The sequence below is a fragment of the Meriones unguiculatus genome, chromosome 1 (assembly GCF_030254825.1).
Source record: "Meriones unguiculatus strain TT.TT164.6M chromosome 1, Bangor_MerUng_6.1, whole genome shotgun sequence".
NCBI classification, from domain to species: Eukaryota; Metazoa; Chordata; class Mammalia; order Rodentia; family Muridae; genus Meriones; species Meriones unguiculatus.
This window is the reverse complement of record NC_083349.1, coordinates 113853690-113868536: the sequence shown is the minus strand read 5'-3', so window position 1 is coordinate 113868536 and position 14847 is coordinate 113853690.

Here is a 14847-nt window from a genome sequence, read left to right as displayed (position 1 = left end):
ATGTTTTCTATCCAAGTCTGTGTCTCCCGATGAGTGACCCTATAACAATTTCTTTAAAAGAATTTACCTGGGCTACTTTTTGGAAAGGAATCACACACAGTCACATTGGGGCTGTCTTCCCTGTGTCCTCTGTGACATTGCCTTTTGCATGGAATGTCTCTCTTCCTCATTCTCTGTTCCAGGGGGCCTCAGCAGGTAATTTAAAAGACTAACAAACTTTGGCATAGATCACTTTAAGAGCCGGGATCTGGCTGGAATATTAATGAAGCCATCTAGTGACAGAGTTGCTTCCTGATGCAGGAACGTATCAAAGAGGTTAGGTCTGCGAGTGTTGCTCAGCAGAGCCCCATCGCTATTATCTAGCTTTTAATTACTTCGTTAAAATTCAGCAGAGGAGCTGCCCAAATCCAGTAGCATGCCCAAGGCTTGTTGGGTGATTTCCCTGCTTCTGGCCATACGTGAGTTTTCGTTCTTTAGGTCTCAAGAGATGGGAGGCCAGGTCTTAGGCTGGTGAAGCTGAGGCTGCAGGCAGGAAGCTTGCAGTGCTGGGGGTGCCAGCCTGCCTTCTGAACAGCTGTTTTTCTAGTCTCCTCTCCCACAGGTTCCAGGGTACCCTGCCTCTCTGATATATCTGGGAAAGGGGCTGCCCATGGAGGTGTATTCCCACTCACAGAGTACAGCTGCCTCTGTGCACACATACTTTCTAGAACTCTTGGAGAGATGTGTCCTGTTCCCAGCTCTGCTTCCTAAGAGCAGTCAGCGCACCATTTTAGCTGAAGTGTCTCTGCTCACGGTAAACAATGAAGATGGTGCCTGCCACCCTCGCCTCTATTCTTGGCTTTATGGCCTCCTTGAGCTTTGCTCTTCCTACCTGCTCCGCAGAACTTGCAGTCCCTCCTTAGCCCTGGAAGCTCTTGGTCTTCAGTAGAACCAATCTTCTCAAGATGGGACCTTCTATCATGAAATCCACACTATTCAGCTCCCACCCTACACCACCTCATTTGTTAACTTTTCATTGCTGTGATGAAAAGCCACGCCCAAGGCAAGTTATAGAAGGACAAGTTTGTTTTGACTTAGGATTCCGGAGCAATAGGAATCCACCGTGAAGGGGGGCAGGGGAGGCTTGGTGGCAGGCAAGCATAGCAGCTTGAGCAGCAAGATGAAAGCTCACATCCTCAACTGCAAGTGCTGAGCAGAGAGTCTGGTAAACTGGAAGTAAGGTAAGGCTTTATGCTCTCAAAGCCCATCCCCAGCGACAGGCTTTCTCCAGCAAGGCCTCACCTCCTAAACCTCTCCAAGCAGTTCCACTCCCTGGGGACTGAGTATTCTAATAGCAGAACTTTTGAGGCATTCTCATTCAAGCCGCTGCGCTATTCCTGGCAAGTTCTCTTGTTGTTGTTGTTCCACTGTACGCTACTTCTTGGTTTCGGGTTTGCAATTCTTTATTTGATGTGGGATCAGGCAAAACATGCTCAGTATGCTTTTACTTTTAGACACAACGGTAAGTCCGTGGATAACAGCATGGAGGCCTGTTGTATAGACTTTTCTTCCAAACTAAAACACCGAGACTCGTTAGACTCTGGAGATAAATGAAACATGCAAGGTCCAGAGGATCAGAAATGTTAACAAGCACCAAGACGCTCTTTAATGTTTCCGGAGTCATAAGGTCCTCCCTAAAGTCATATCTGCAGTGGCAATTGTTGGATGGCGGGAGATTCCTCGAAAGGGAAGGTCCAGCTACCTGCAAGCACTGCTGAGAGATCCAGGGTGCAGCTCTCATGAGCTGTGTGCTCAGGCTGACATGGACTTTTCAGTGATGTAGCTGCTTTTGAGTCACCCATGCTCCTGTAAGTGACCCCTTACCCATGCTTCTCTAAGTAATTCCAGTAAACTCAGTGTTCACTAAGCTAGGCTCCGGGGTTGTTCCTTTGGTAGGTTGTTAGTGCCCTAACTGGGGTGAATAAATGTCTGTTCATGTCTCCTTAGGAAAAGTCACTCAACAAGACGGTACTATCCCTTCTGTATTCTATAGGGTATGGACACACTAACTGATATTTTTTTAATTTCAGTGGTCCCCCATATGCTTCTGGGTTTAAGTTTGTGCTCCAAATTCAATGTTTATACATATATGTATATATACACATATACTTGACATTGTGCTCATTAAATGTCAGGTTGCCATCACCTTAGAATCACCTGAGAAGAAAGTCTACAAGAAAGTGGCCTATGGGCACATCTGCGAGGGGCTGTCTTGATTGCTACCCTAGATAAGAGGGCCCAGCCCATGGAGGGGGACATTATTCCCTAGGCAGGGCACCCTGAATTACACAGAATAGGAGAAAGCCGAAAGCAGAGAGAAGCAGTCAGCAAGGATCCATTTGTTTCTCTCTGCTCTTGACTGAGGATGTGTGGTGACTCGCTACTTGAGTTCTTGCCTTGACTTCATTGAAATGATGGACTATAACTGGAAAATATAAGCCACATAAACACCTTCTTCTACCGAGTTGCTTTCTGTCAGGACATTTTATCACAGAAACTGAACGGAAAGTAGGAGACACGTCTACCGTGCGGGGAGCAATGTGTTTGTTAGTGAAAATATGAGGTTTTCTGTCCTTTCCTGTCTTCATGCCACTGTGTTTATTGTTCTTACTTTTGATCCTTGTGTCTCTCAAAGGCCCTTCAGGGAAGAACCAGGGCAGTTCATTCAGGATCTCTCGGTTGTGACCACTGGCACGTGCAAGGATCATTCAGTGAGAGGCCCTGTCACAAGATGCTGATCTGACACAGGGTGGCCTGGGAGTCTGTGTCTGCAGGTGCAGGCAGAGGGTGGGGATAAATGCCCAGACATTAGGGCTGCAGAGAGCTCAGGCCTTTGGAGAAAGAACATTAAGAAGAGTGTGTGCTGAAAAAGTTCAAACCTGTCATGTCGGTAAGCCAGAGAGAGATTTCTGACAGATGGTAGAAAAATGCAAGCATGCAGTTTTTCAAGGTAAGAGGAGCGAGCTTTCCATGGAAGTGGGTCTGTTTACTCTCTAACCTGCCAATAGGACTGCCAGACCCTTCCAAGACTTCCTTAGCAATCTGGGAGGGTAGTGAGCTTGGCAAGTCATTGGCTTCAGAGCCTGATACCACTTTGACCCTCTGGGTGGGGCCTGCTTGGATAGAGGTGCTAAGTCAGTTAGCATGGTACCAACCAAATCTTTCTCATGTTCATTTTGCACGTTCTTCTTTGGTGGTCAAAACTTTGGTAGTGAGTGATCCTCTTTTTCCTAATGCTTCTTTCACTCCTGTGTTTATTCATCAGTTAAAATCTTCAAACATTTCTGTCTTATTGGAACATGCTACTTTATTTTTCAGTAACTCTCTCATGTGCATGTGGTATATATTCTTGTACATTTATCATGTATGTGAATATATGATATGGCAGTGGGGGCCGTGATGGCAGAGGAAAAGGCCATAGGTCAGGGAAAGGAACAAGAGGGGATAACTGAAGGGCAAAGAGAAAACATTGCAGGCTTCCTCTTGCATGTAACATCTAAATTTAACCCCTGTCTTTCTGTGTGTGTGTGAGTGAGTGAAAGAGAGAGAGACAGAGACATAGCAAGAGGGAGAGAGAGGTGAAATGGAAAGGGGGACCACTTTAAGTCAGAGAAGGGATGTTAAATGAGGAGGAAGGAGAGGGGAGGGCTACCTGGGTTGAATTAGAGCAATGTACTAAGATGCGTGTGTGTATGTGAAATGTCAAACTCATTATTTTGTATGCTAAATGAAGTATAAAAATCAATTAAAAATGAAAAGTAAGTCTGCTCATTTCTGTCCATTTCTGTTCCCTGTTTGCCTCTCTGATATCAGAACACTGGTCTTCCTTCTGTCTACTTTGGCTTTCTCTTTCTACATCTCCTGGCCCCCTTTCTTTTTTGTATCTTTGTGGTTGGCCTGTCTGACTTATTGATAAGCTAGTCAGTCTGTCTGTCTTTCTCTGTTTCCATTCCAGAGTCAGACAGGAATTTAAGGTGCATAGCCATTCCTTGTCTTAAGTAGGCATGGAAAATGGCCTTGGGCACTAATGGGGGCACATAGGTCATGAGTGCATGTGAACATGCCTCAGCACAGGCTTGTTCTCCACTCTCCTACCAAGACTCACCTATGCAGGAGAGGGAGGGCTTCTTTTTAGTGATGAATTGTGATTATTATCACTATTTTTAATCTGATGCCTCCTAAGGCATTTAGTTCTTTAACATGTTCAAGCAACCGTTTCTAAAAAGTGAGAGAGAAAGAGAAATAGGGGAGCACATGATTTCTAGGTTAGGTAATATCTGCTAGAGAAGGCCAGAGGTGTAAAAGGCATGGCCCCTGAAGATAATATGAGCTTTGCTCATCAGCATTGCATCCACATATTAGACCCCCACACCCCACCACACACCTGATTTTCTAGCCACTGCCTTGGGTCTGGTTCTTCCCACGTGTGTGCATCCATATGAACAAGTGTCCCTGGGGTACTCTTGCCTCAGCTGCAGCAAACTCCTGCCTGTCCTTTGCCAGCTCCTCTGCAAAGTCTTAGCCCCAGTCTTCCAGGCAGAGTCAGCTATTTTCTTCCACGTGACTGTTCTTGATTTTACTGTCACATGGACTTACTCATACATCTCTTCTTTTCAGACTGTGGTCTCTTTAAGGGCCCCTGGAGAGGAGGGGAGAAGAACACATTGAACACAGTCTAAGGAGGGTAGTTACATGATGAATGATTAACACTAAAATTCATGTGGAGACACCAAGTGCGATTGAACAACTAAAGGAGGAAAGCAGAGAGCATGTAAGGGGAATGCCAAAAGCCTCTGTCTTCACCTTGGACCCACTCTTGAAAAGAGATCTGTGTGACTTTGGAGGAGGACAGTTCTAATCTGTGCCTTGCTCTGTCAATGTCCCCTTACCCATAATAATCATGGGAAGAAAAGGATGCTGCTTTGGACCTTGGTGGCCCTTTGAGGTCAGACATGAACTTGGTGATGGTGGGAGGAGATAAAAGAGTGGTTGTGGATCATTGTGCTTTGGAGGATGTTTCTGAGTCTGCTTTCCAGGTTCTCCTTTTGGCCTGCAGTTGGGTGGGGAACAGAATCTCAGATTTAGGTGAAGTGTGTTTCTACCTCTTTCAGTCTGTCCTGCAGGCTTTTCCTCTTGCCTTTTCTCTTCTCTTCCTCCTTTGATTAACTCTAGCCTCCTCCCCAGATGGTAAGGGAGAACCTCTGAGGAAGGTCTCAGAATCCCTGCTGGGTCTATAGATAGTCCCAGGGATAGAAGGCTAGAACAGCTGTGAAGCTAGGCATTTTGTAAAATGAGGGGACTTATTGCTCTGATGATCTGACATGACAATGTGGACAAGGTCAAGTGGACATCACACCTGTGCTGAGCTGAACTCCTTCCCCTCTCTCAGATCTTAGTTTCCTGCAGTGATTCCTCCAGGAAGCCTCTGTGATACCTTTGTCAGAGCAGTTTTTTTTTCCTGGATAAGAGATATGTGACTCTTTGATCCTTTCCCTTTCTTGCCTTGGTAGTACCCTTGGATACAGCTTGCAGCACAGAGACCCCACAAGCACAGTTGAAGGTAGACAATTACGGTTCCCATTGGGACTGTTACAAAACTGCCTTTATCTCAGGCCTGGCTGCAGGCCCTTCATTCCCAGGAAAGTGATCCATTGATAATACTGGATTATGGGTATTATCTGTAGACTATGTACAGGAGACATGTATCATCTGGTTAAGAACAGTCTTTCTACTGAATAATAAGCACTTAAGTCTGGTGCCATTGAGTCCCTTGGCTGGAAACTCTGCCTGATTTCATTGAGAAAGTGCCAAGAAAGTCAAGGAACAGACTGTGTGAGTTTGGCCTGTGTGTTGAATGTCCACTGCACTGAAACCCTGTCCACATCCTTGTTTTGGAGACTTGTTACGAGAATCATCTGAAGTACAGCCTGTGAAAGAGTTTTGAAATTGTAAAAGTTTGAAGGATGGGTGTATGATGCTTTATAGGGTTTCTTCAAAATGCAGTTACTTCAGGAGATGTAACTCTCAGCTTACTCTTTGGAAAAGAAAATGAAAACCGTTTTTTGGAGGAAGGGATGGAGTAGGAATTACAGGTTCATTTCTGGTTGTAATATACTCAATTAGACCACAGCTCCACACAGAATCCCTATCCAATACCAAGCCCTGTGGTTAAGGAGAATGGTATCACACAGAAATAAAGCTCACAGAAGTTCTATTCCTGAGGCATCTGTGCCCCTAATGGGCCAATTACCAATTTAACTAATTATTGCTTTCAGCAAAGTCACAGGTATGAGCACCTAGGTCCTTTGGAAAGTTCTTGTGCTTGGGATAGAAGCTTGGCCACGTTAATTGGAGAACATAAGTCCAAGCTCACAGAGGTGGAGGAGGCAGGAAGAAGGAAGCCAGGCAAGGAAAGACACAAAGCCATGCAGCGCTTTCTGCAGCTCTGCTGGCCAGAGGTTTATACTGCGTTTATATTTCAGAAAAGAGAAAGAATTCCGTCAGATGTGGACACGTGGCACACTGGACTTCTTGGGAATACTACTAGCAAGGAAAATAAGCCAGACCTTGAATCACTTTTTCTCCATGTCAGAGAGAAAGGTGAGTCTTTGCCAAGTTCTCCACCATTTTCCAACAAGACTACGCATTGTGAGAGCAATCCTAGTCCAGAATGTTATTCAGATGGGCACTTTCTGTACATAGCGATGCTGTGTTTCATGCAAGCAGAGAGGTGATGTAGGAATGCGGGAAATAGGGAGGGTCTCTTATAAGAGAAGAAAAGTTAGAGAATTAAAGGTTTTGAAAAAGCAGCATGTTCCCTGTCCTAGCCACTGGTCTTTTCTTTCTCAAGGTTAGGAGACTTGGAATCCGGTGGTGAGAAGGGGTGGGTACCACTCAGCTCCTAAATTCCTCCTTTCATCTCCACTGCCTGGAAGTGACTGCATCCTGCTGACAGGCTCCTGGGCTCAGGCTCTTCATCCATGGGCTTAACAGCAACAGAATAGCTTTGGCTGCCCCACCTCAGCCTCCCCTGGAGACCCAGTCCAGCCTTAGCCTCTCCAAGATCCTCGAATCCTTATTAAGAAACACTATGGATTTTCAGAGTAAAAAAATCTATAGAGAGACTTCAGAAACAGTCTGGGGAGATTATAAAGAAATGTGGGCCAGTTTTCCAAGGAGACTTTATAGAATATTCAATAGCACTCATGTCATAAAAGGCCTATGGAGGTTTCCATAGCTGAGGCTGGCCCTGAATTACGATTCCCTGATGCACAAGCCCAGTGAAAGGCCACAGCATAACAGGTTAGGGCTTGAGTCTGTGGTGCTTGTAAAAATAGAGCCACCTCACGAAAACGCAGCGGGGATATTAATTTCCAGGCCTGAAGTTCAATTTAATAGAAAGACAGAGTAGAAAATAGAGCTGTCTTTTCAATCCTGTGGTCATAATAGTACCCCCACCCCGTACCTCTCAAGAAACTGTCTTCCGTCCAGCTCCCAGACATCCTGAAATGTGCTGCATGCTTTGCTTTCAATGATAACTAGAGCTGGGTAGCTCGAGGGACAGCAATTACTGTCCACAGATGGGGAACCTGAGGGAGCCAGGGGTTAATCTACTCTCTTATGGACTTCGAGCAAGTTAAGGATGCGCCAGTTTGCAGTTAGGAAAATCCTCCTCTCACGTGGGAACAGAAGACCACAGTTGAAGAAAAGTTATTCATGTGCGTGCCTACTGTGTGCTGGTCCCACTGTGCGTAGTGCTTGACATGTGTATTGGCACTAGTTTTAATGGCGAGTTGTGTAGGTCAATAGCCTCTTTATTTGTTAAGAAACAGGCTTAGCAAGATGAGGGCATTCATTCAGATCATTATATGTATTATTTATTAAATATGTATGTTATATGTATATATTATTATATATTATATTGTATATTACATATGCCATGTAGCTAATGTAGACTCCTGGAGCAGAGAATATGGGGTCTTTAAGGTCTGAATTGATAGTCTTCTGAACTTTTGGAGATCCCCAAGATAACTACTTCGCCATCATAGTTGCAGTGGAGCCTCTTCCAGATCAGAAACTATGCCCTATTAAACACGAGGGCTTCTGAGGTTGGCAGAAGTAGGTAAGCTGATGGAAGCAATGAGCAGGTCTTTAGAGAGTTGGGATAACCTGATTTTCACTGCGAAATTGATCCCAAATTTTTTTTCCTTGCCTTAAAGTTCATTGCAGTGACGGTCTCTGGGCAGATAGGATTAGTTCAAAGTGAATTTTCTAAGTTTAATGGAAAGGGAGGTTGAAACAGACGTGTGAGAAGGTCACAGAAGGGACCATGGCTGCTCAAGTACAGAAGGACAAATGGAGAGGTCCAGAGCTTTCCATCTACTAAGGCCATGGTTGGCACTTCAGGGCCTATGATGACTCTGTCCTTGAGCTGTGACTGTCAGCGGTGGCTCCGAGCCTGGATGGAACCCAGGATGAAGGTTGACTCATGCTCAGAGATGATGGGAGATGCTTATGAAATACGGGGGTCCAGGACACTTCAGCAGCTCTGACTCAATTAAGAATTTACGCAGGTTTTTCCTCCGTAGGCTAAAGAGAACAGACATGGAGGTAATGGTGGAGTGAGGCTTACCTATGAGTTTTAGGTTCAGCCCTACATAGGTCTGTAGTGACTGTGTTGAGATAGAGAGAAGCCACAGGACTAGTCTTTCAGAGGCCTTTTGCTTGGGGGCTTGAGGAGAAATTCTGGTTTCTACAAATGACCTGATGAAATATGGTTACAGTGCCCTAAAATTAGCAACTGTTACCACACTTGTCCCTTTGTTTCACAGGTCTAGCATGTGACACACCTCACCAAAGGCTCAGGAAACTTCTACGAACTGGAGAATGGGAAGGAATGCTGGGAATGACAGGCCTGTTGCCCTTGTGAGTTCATAGCAATTTTAGTTACCTGAAGAAGAGTTCTTCAAAATGAATCCTGTCAACCTTCCATCATGGGAACGGGAGGGCTTTTGAAATTCTACTCCTCCCTGAGGATATACTGGAAATTAATGAATGGTGGAAGAGAGGGGGAGTCTATTTTCTTCCATGTTGTAGCAACATGTAGGTTGTTCACATGTCGGTAAATGGCTCCATACTTATGCAAGCAATCTTAATTAAACTCAGTGATACACACACACACACACACACACACACACACACACACAATGCAAGCACACACCTGACTACCACTAATACCACCATCATCATCAAACAGAAAAATCCACATACAAAGATGAAAACAGCAGTAGGAGTTTTTTAGAAGAAGAAGGAAGAGTCCAGAGGAACTGGGAAGGAACAATAAGGGTTAAAATTGTTTTATATGCTTGTTATAGTATTTTAAGTTCCCACCATTTGCCAGCAAATTTCCTTGTTTTTAATTGCTGAGTAGTATTCCATTGGGTAAATGTACCACAATGTCTATACCATTCCTCCACTGAAGGACATAAGGACATCTAGGTTGTTTCCAGATTCTGGCTATTATGAATAGAGCTGCTACAAAAATGGTTGAGCAAATGTCCTTGTTGTATAGTTGAGCATATTTTGGATATATGTCTAAGAGTAGTATAGCTGGATCTTGAGGTAGCACAGGCAAATGTTGGGAACTGGAAAAGATCATCTTGAGTGAGGTATCCCAGAAACAGACACACATGATATGTACGCACTCATAAGCGGTTATTAGACATATAATATAGGATACACACATTAAAATCTATACTCCTAAAGAAGTTAAACAACCAGGAAGACCCTAGTATTTTTTTTAAAAAAGGGAAAACATTTAGGTCAATGTTCCCTTCCCCCCTCCTATCAAATGTACCATCCAACAGCCTGTGTTTTGTTGGTTAACAGTCCAGTCCTTTTTAGTGGCTGTCCATACTGCCATTCCACTGTTAAAAGCCATGTAAGGCCATTCCACTGTTGCCAGGCTGGACACTGATGACCCCTTCAAGCTAATGAAGTCATTGTCTGAGTTGGTGCTAGCCGTAGGACCATGGCCCTGCCCTGTGCTTACAAACAGGAGCTCAGCTTTTTGCTGTGACATTTGAAACTGCCACCTCTATCACACTCACAACGGATCTCATTAGCACCTGGGGAAGTCTTTCTACCAGGCACTTTTCCTTTGCTAAGAATGAGCAGCTTTAATTGCATTCGATCACCTTTTGCAAGGACCTCGATGTCATCTTACCATTCTCTCCCACCTCCTCCACTCATATTACATATTTACATGTGTAGCCCGCTCCTGGGAGGAGCTTGGGGTGTGTGAATAGCTTTATGCAGGAAGTGTCAGTGCCTCTGTATTTGCTTACACTGAAGAACACCCACATCCTATTAACCACAGTGTGACCAGAGCACAAGGGTAGCTACAGAGAACAAAAGATCTGGAGCAGAGCTGCTGGCGCTAAGATTTCAGCATGTGTGTAAAAAAGTACCTGGGAGGTGTATTAAAATGCAGGTGCCTGATTCTGAACCGAGATCCAAGGGAGGGAGGGAGTACTTACATTTTTAACAACCTTCTTCAGGCCATTTCAGTTCATGGTCTCACTTTTAGAACTAGTGGGTTAGGAAAAAAAAAAAAAGAATTCCAGCCAGATAGCTGAAGCGGCCCCCACTGCACACAAAGAAAAGCCTTTTCCAGGTAATTCTTAATTAGCTGCTGGCGAAGGGGAAGTTTTTTAATGATGCAGCTGACAGGGCCTTAAAGTTTAAGTGGCAATATGTCCTGTTTTGTGTGGTTTTCAGGTAGATATAGATCAATTAATACCTGTTAATTACTGTTGATGCTTCTTTCCCCTCTCTCAGAAAAGTGTCTGTGTTGGACTATAAATTATGCAGTTATAGGCCTTTTGAAAGTGAACTTTGGGTAAACATTGCAAAGGGAAGAAATGCTTCCCCTGCTCCAAACATAAGCTTTGGGGTTGAGTGAATTACCTCTCCCACCCCATGTTCTTGGGCAAGAGGGATGGGAACCCCTTTTTTAAGGTTCTTAACAAAGGGATCCACTCAGGAAGGTTAAAAGCCCCCTGATCTCATTGAAGTTTTGGTGACATAAATGATTCAAAAAGGCCATGTTTCCCGAAGCATAACAATTTTATTAAAATCATGGCTTGCTCTCAAAATGTTCAAATCTGCTTATACCCAACTCAGTACATATGGCCACAGAAAAGCTCCGTGTTTTCTAGTCTCAACAGTTTTCTCTCTTGTTCAACATTCAGATTTTATTTCCACAAACACAGAGCTGCATTCTACATTTGAGGATGTCATTTGAGGCCAAGAAACTCCAATAAAAACGCATTTATCAGCAGTAAAGTTTGTTTGAGGATTACCTGCTGCGAATAAAGCTAGGCTCCCCTTTTAAACTGAAGCATGCTATTTCAGGAATGTGACCCCTTTCATGAATAAATGACATGGTGACATTTACAGATAAAGCAAGATTTAACTGCTATGAAAGGAGGTGACAAATGTCAGGGTGTCAATAATGATCCGTGAACATAATGGTTTCTTGCCTGAACGCTGAGCAGATACATAATGTAACTGCTGCCTGCCAGTGCTCTGCAGAGAATGAGCCCCATGCTCAGGGAAGGGTCTGGAAGGTTTGCAGCACCACAAGAGGTGCCAGTCAGGGGTGGTGGGTGTCTGAGGGAATCTGAGTAAAATCCAGCCAGAAACAAGCCCACAAATGCCTTCTCTCGGTTTATCAGGAGGGATGCAGTTTTTCTACAATGTCTGGCTCAAGGGTCCCTGATGAGAATTTAGTTCTTGAGAAAATAGCTTTGGGGTTGTGCTTTTGTCTTCCTGAAGAACTAGGAATCTAGAGAGAATGGCAGAAGGAATGTCTGTGGATTACACATATGGCCTTCCCAAAGCCAGAGGTGGAGCCTGAGCAGGGTGTGGAGACAGATACACACCAAGGTCACCTCGGCATCCATTCTGGGGGTTAGGGGGAGGCACCCAGCTGTCTGGGAAGCCTGTGACTGAAGTCAGGGTACGTTAGCAAGAGATTATGAATGGTTCCGCCAAATGCAACATGTGTTTCTGGGAGCTTTATTACCTGAGCCTTCTTTCCTGCCTTAGATCCACAGGCTCCTTTCTTCTCCATTCTAAGGTTCCAGGTTGAGTGTTTTCTGAATTCCTGTAGAGACAGGACCTGTGGGTGCATGCCTGTGGTACACATGTGGAGGACAGAGGATGCCTAGCCACTTCTCTATTGCTGTTAACAACACACCGTCATGGCTATTCTTGGTTGTTGTAACTACATCTGAACTACTTAAGTACATCTGAAATCACCTAAAACCCTAGTGACTGGATACTGGTAGTGGGGATGGTCCTGAGAATTTAAAGTCTCAAGCCACTCCTAATTTGCTCTCTCAGCCTCATGCTTGCAGTGCCCACATCTGTGAGAGAATTTTTCTTCACTAAATAATTTGAATTTAGATCTTTTGGAGTGGGAAGACCTACCTTCAATCTGGGGCGCACCTTTTCCTGGCAGCCTGCATAAGGACATGAAAGAAGGACGCATGCTCTCTTTGCCTACTTGCTCTCGCTCTGGCAAATCCATTTCTTCACCAGCATTATATCCAACTTCTACGGGATTGTGATGTATTCTGAAGATCAGCTAAGACATCCAGCCTCATGGACTGAACAACTACTGAATTCTCAAACTGTTTGTTGGTAGACAACAAGAGTTGCACTAGCTAGACAACTGCCTGTAAGCCATTCTACATATATGCATATTTCATGGACTTTCTCTTTCTCCGGTGTTGTTGCTGTAATTGAATACCTGAGACTGAGGAGTTGATGAATGAAAAAGGTTAATTTTGCCTTATGGTTTAGGGAGTTTAAGAACACATTGCTGGTTTCTATTGGGTGTCTGGTGAAGGCCTTAGGCATAGGGAAGGCCTACGGTATAGGGGAAGGAGGCATCTGTAGGGAGAGAAAATTGTAACTCATTCCCACAAGTAAGGCGCCAACCCACTCATGATGGTTCCACCTTTACTACCTAAACATCCCCGTCCTTTACCATTCTCCACTCCCAGCAGCACTTCACTGAGGAAACAATTGAACAAAAATTTTTGAATGTAGGCCGTATCCACACTAGAGCCCTGGCCCTTCCGTATGGCGGGCCTGGGAAGCTATGAGCTTTCAGCAACCAGAAAGGAAGCCCTGTTTTTCCAGTTTTCCCTGGTCTGAACACTGAACTGCCCCCACTGCAGGCTGCTCTTGGTGACCTCTCACCATGAAGTCACTGAATCCAGAGTTGGGAAGAGATCCCCACAATTGGATCTAACCTCAACATCCTACCATGGTCTGCAGGGTTCTCTGCTTTCCAGCGCTCACTGTTTACCCCAGGCTACCATGTGTCTAGTCTCGGAGATAGCTTTCCCTCCTGCCACTTTGTAGTTGTCCAGCCCGCCCCACCCCCTTCATTTGTTGCCCCTGACTTTAACCCTATGATGCTTTTTGCTCTGAATTGGAGTGTCTAGGCCATGGCAGCCCCTTAAGCCTATTCCAGATCTGGACAATGTTCGTTTTTATACTTCCTGAGGGCGAGGGGGTTGAGCGCATATACACGTGTGTACACATTCAGGTGTAAGAGTCCAAGTATGCAGCTTCTGTAGTAGAAGCCAGATAACAACTTCAGGTCTTGGTCTTCATTCTCTACACGATTTGAGACAGGGTCTCTTTGCTGCAGTTTAGTGCTATGTAAATCAGGCTAGCCTGCTGTGAGCTTCCTAGGTTCTCTTGTATCTCTCTAGATACACCTGGTAGGTAGATATGTTGTTATCTCTGGCTTCACATGCGCTCTAAGAATTCCAACTGGCTCCTCCTGCCCATGAACCAAGCTCTTTACTCATTGAGTCCTGGATGTAGATGAAAAATACTGTGGTCCTCTCTCCTGTCACTGCCAGGAAGCTGTGTACTTCAATAACTAGCAGATCAGGAAATGGGGCTGTTACAATGGCACCAGCTTCCATGGGTAGTGCTGAGGAAGGTCATGCACCCCTTGTTCTGTACAGGTCTAAAGCACAGACCTGCCTCTCTGTTTGTGTGTGACACCTATGGTCAGTCCACCAAGTGGAGCAGGGAGACAGAGTAGTGATGAATTCGCTTTCTGGCCAGAGACCTTTTGAGCCAGAACCTGAGTCTCAGAACTCAATTCAGGAAAAAGAGAGATCCTCTGTGTCTGGGAGAGCTAGACCCATTTTCTGGATGATAGTTGTCTGTGAACTGAACTGTTAGAAGCCTTTAAGATTTGATATAGAAAGACAGACTCTGAAGGGCCTTGGTAGAGGAAGGCTGTGGTGAAAAAGGTCCCAGGGAAGGAAGGCATATCTCTGCTTTCTTCAGTCCACCCCAGCCATCTTGTTACTTCAGTCCCTAAGTGTCCTCCCAATGAGATCTGGCCCTTTTCTTACTCAAGTATAATTGAGTATAGATCCTGAGGCGACCATGACCATGGAGGGCCCATAGCCCCAATGAAGTCAGCTCAGAACTGTCTGAAAAGAGAGACTAATGGATCTACTAGGTATTTTGGGGGTTCAGGCTAAGAATCAGGTACCTCCTTAGCAAGTTCTGAGGTAATTAGAAAGATGACTGACACTTTTTTTTCCTTTACCAGTAAATCTTCCATCCTGCTTTACAAGCTGACAAGATTTCAACTCAAGGCAGAAAGGCAGAAGGCAAAGGCTCACGGTGCTTTCATGAGGCACATATGGAGAAGAACTGCAAGGTAAATGCTTTTCACTGTAAGTCAATTTTGTCTGGAAGTTT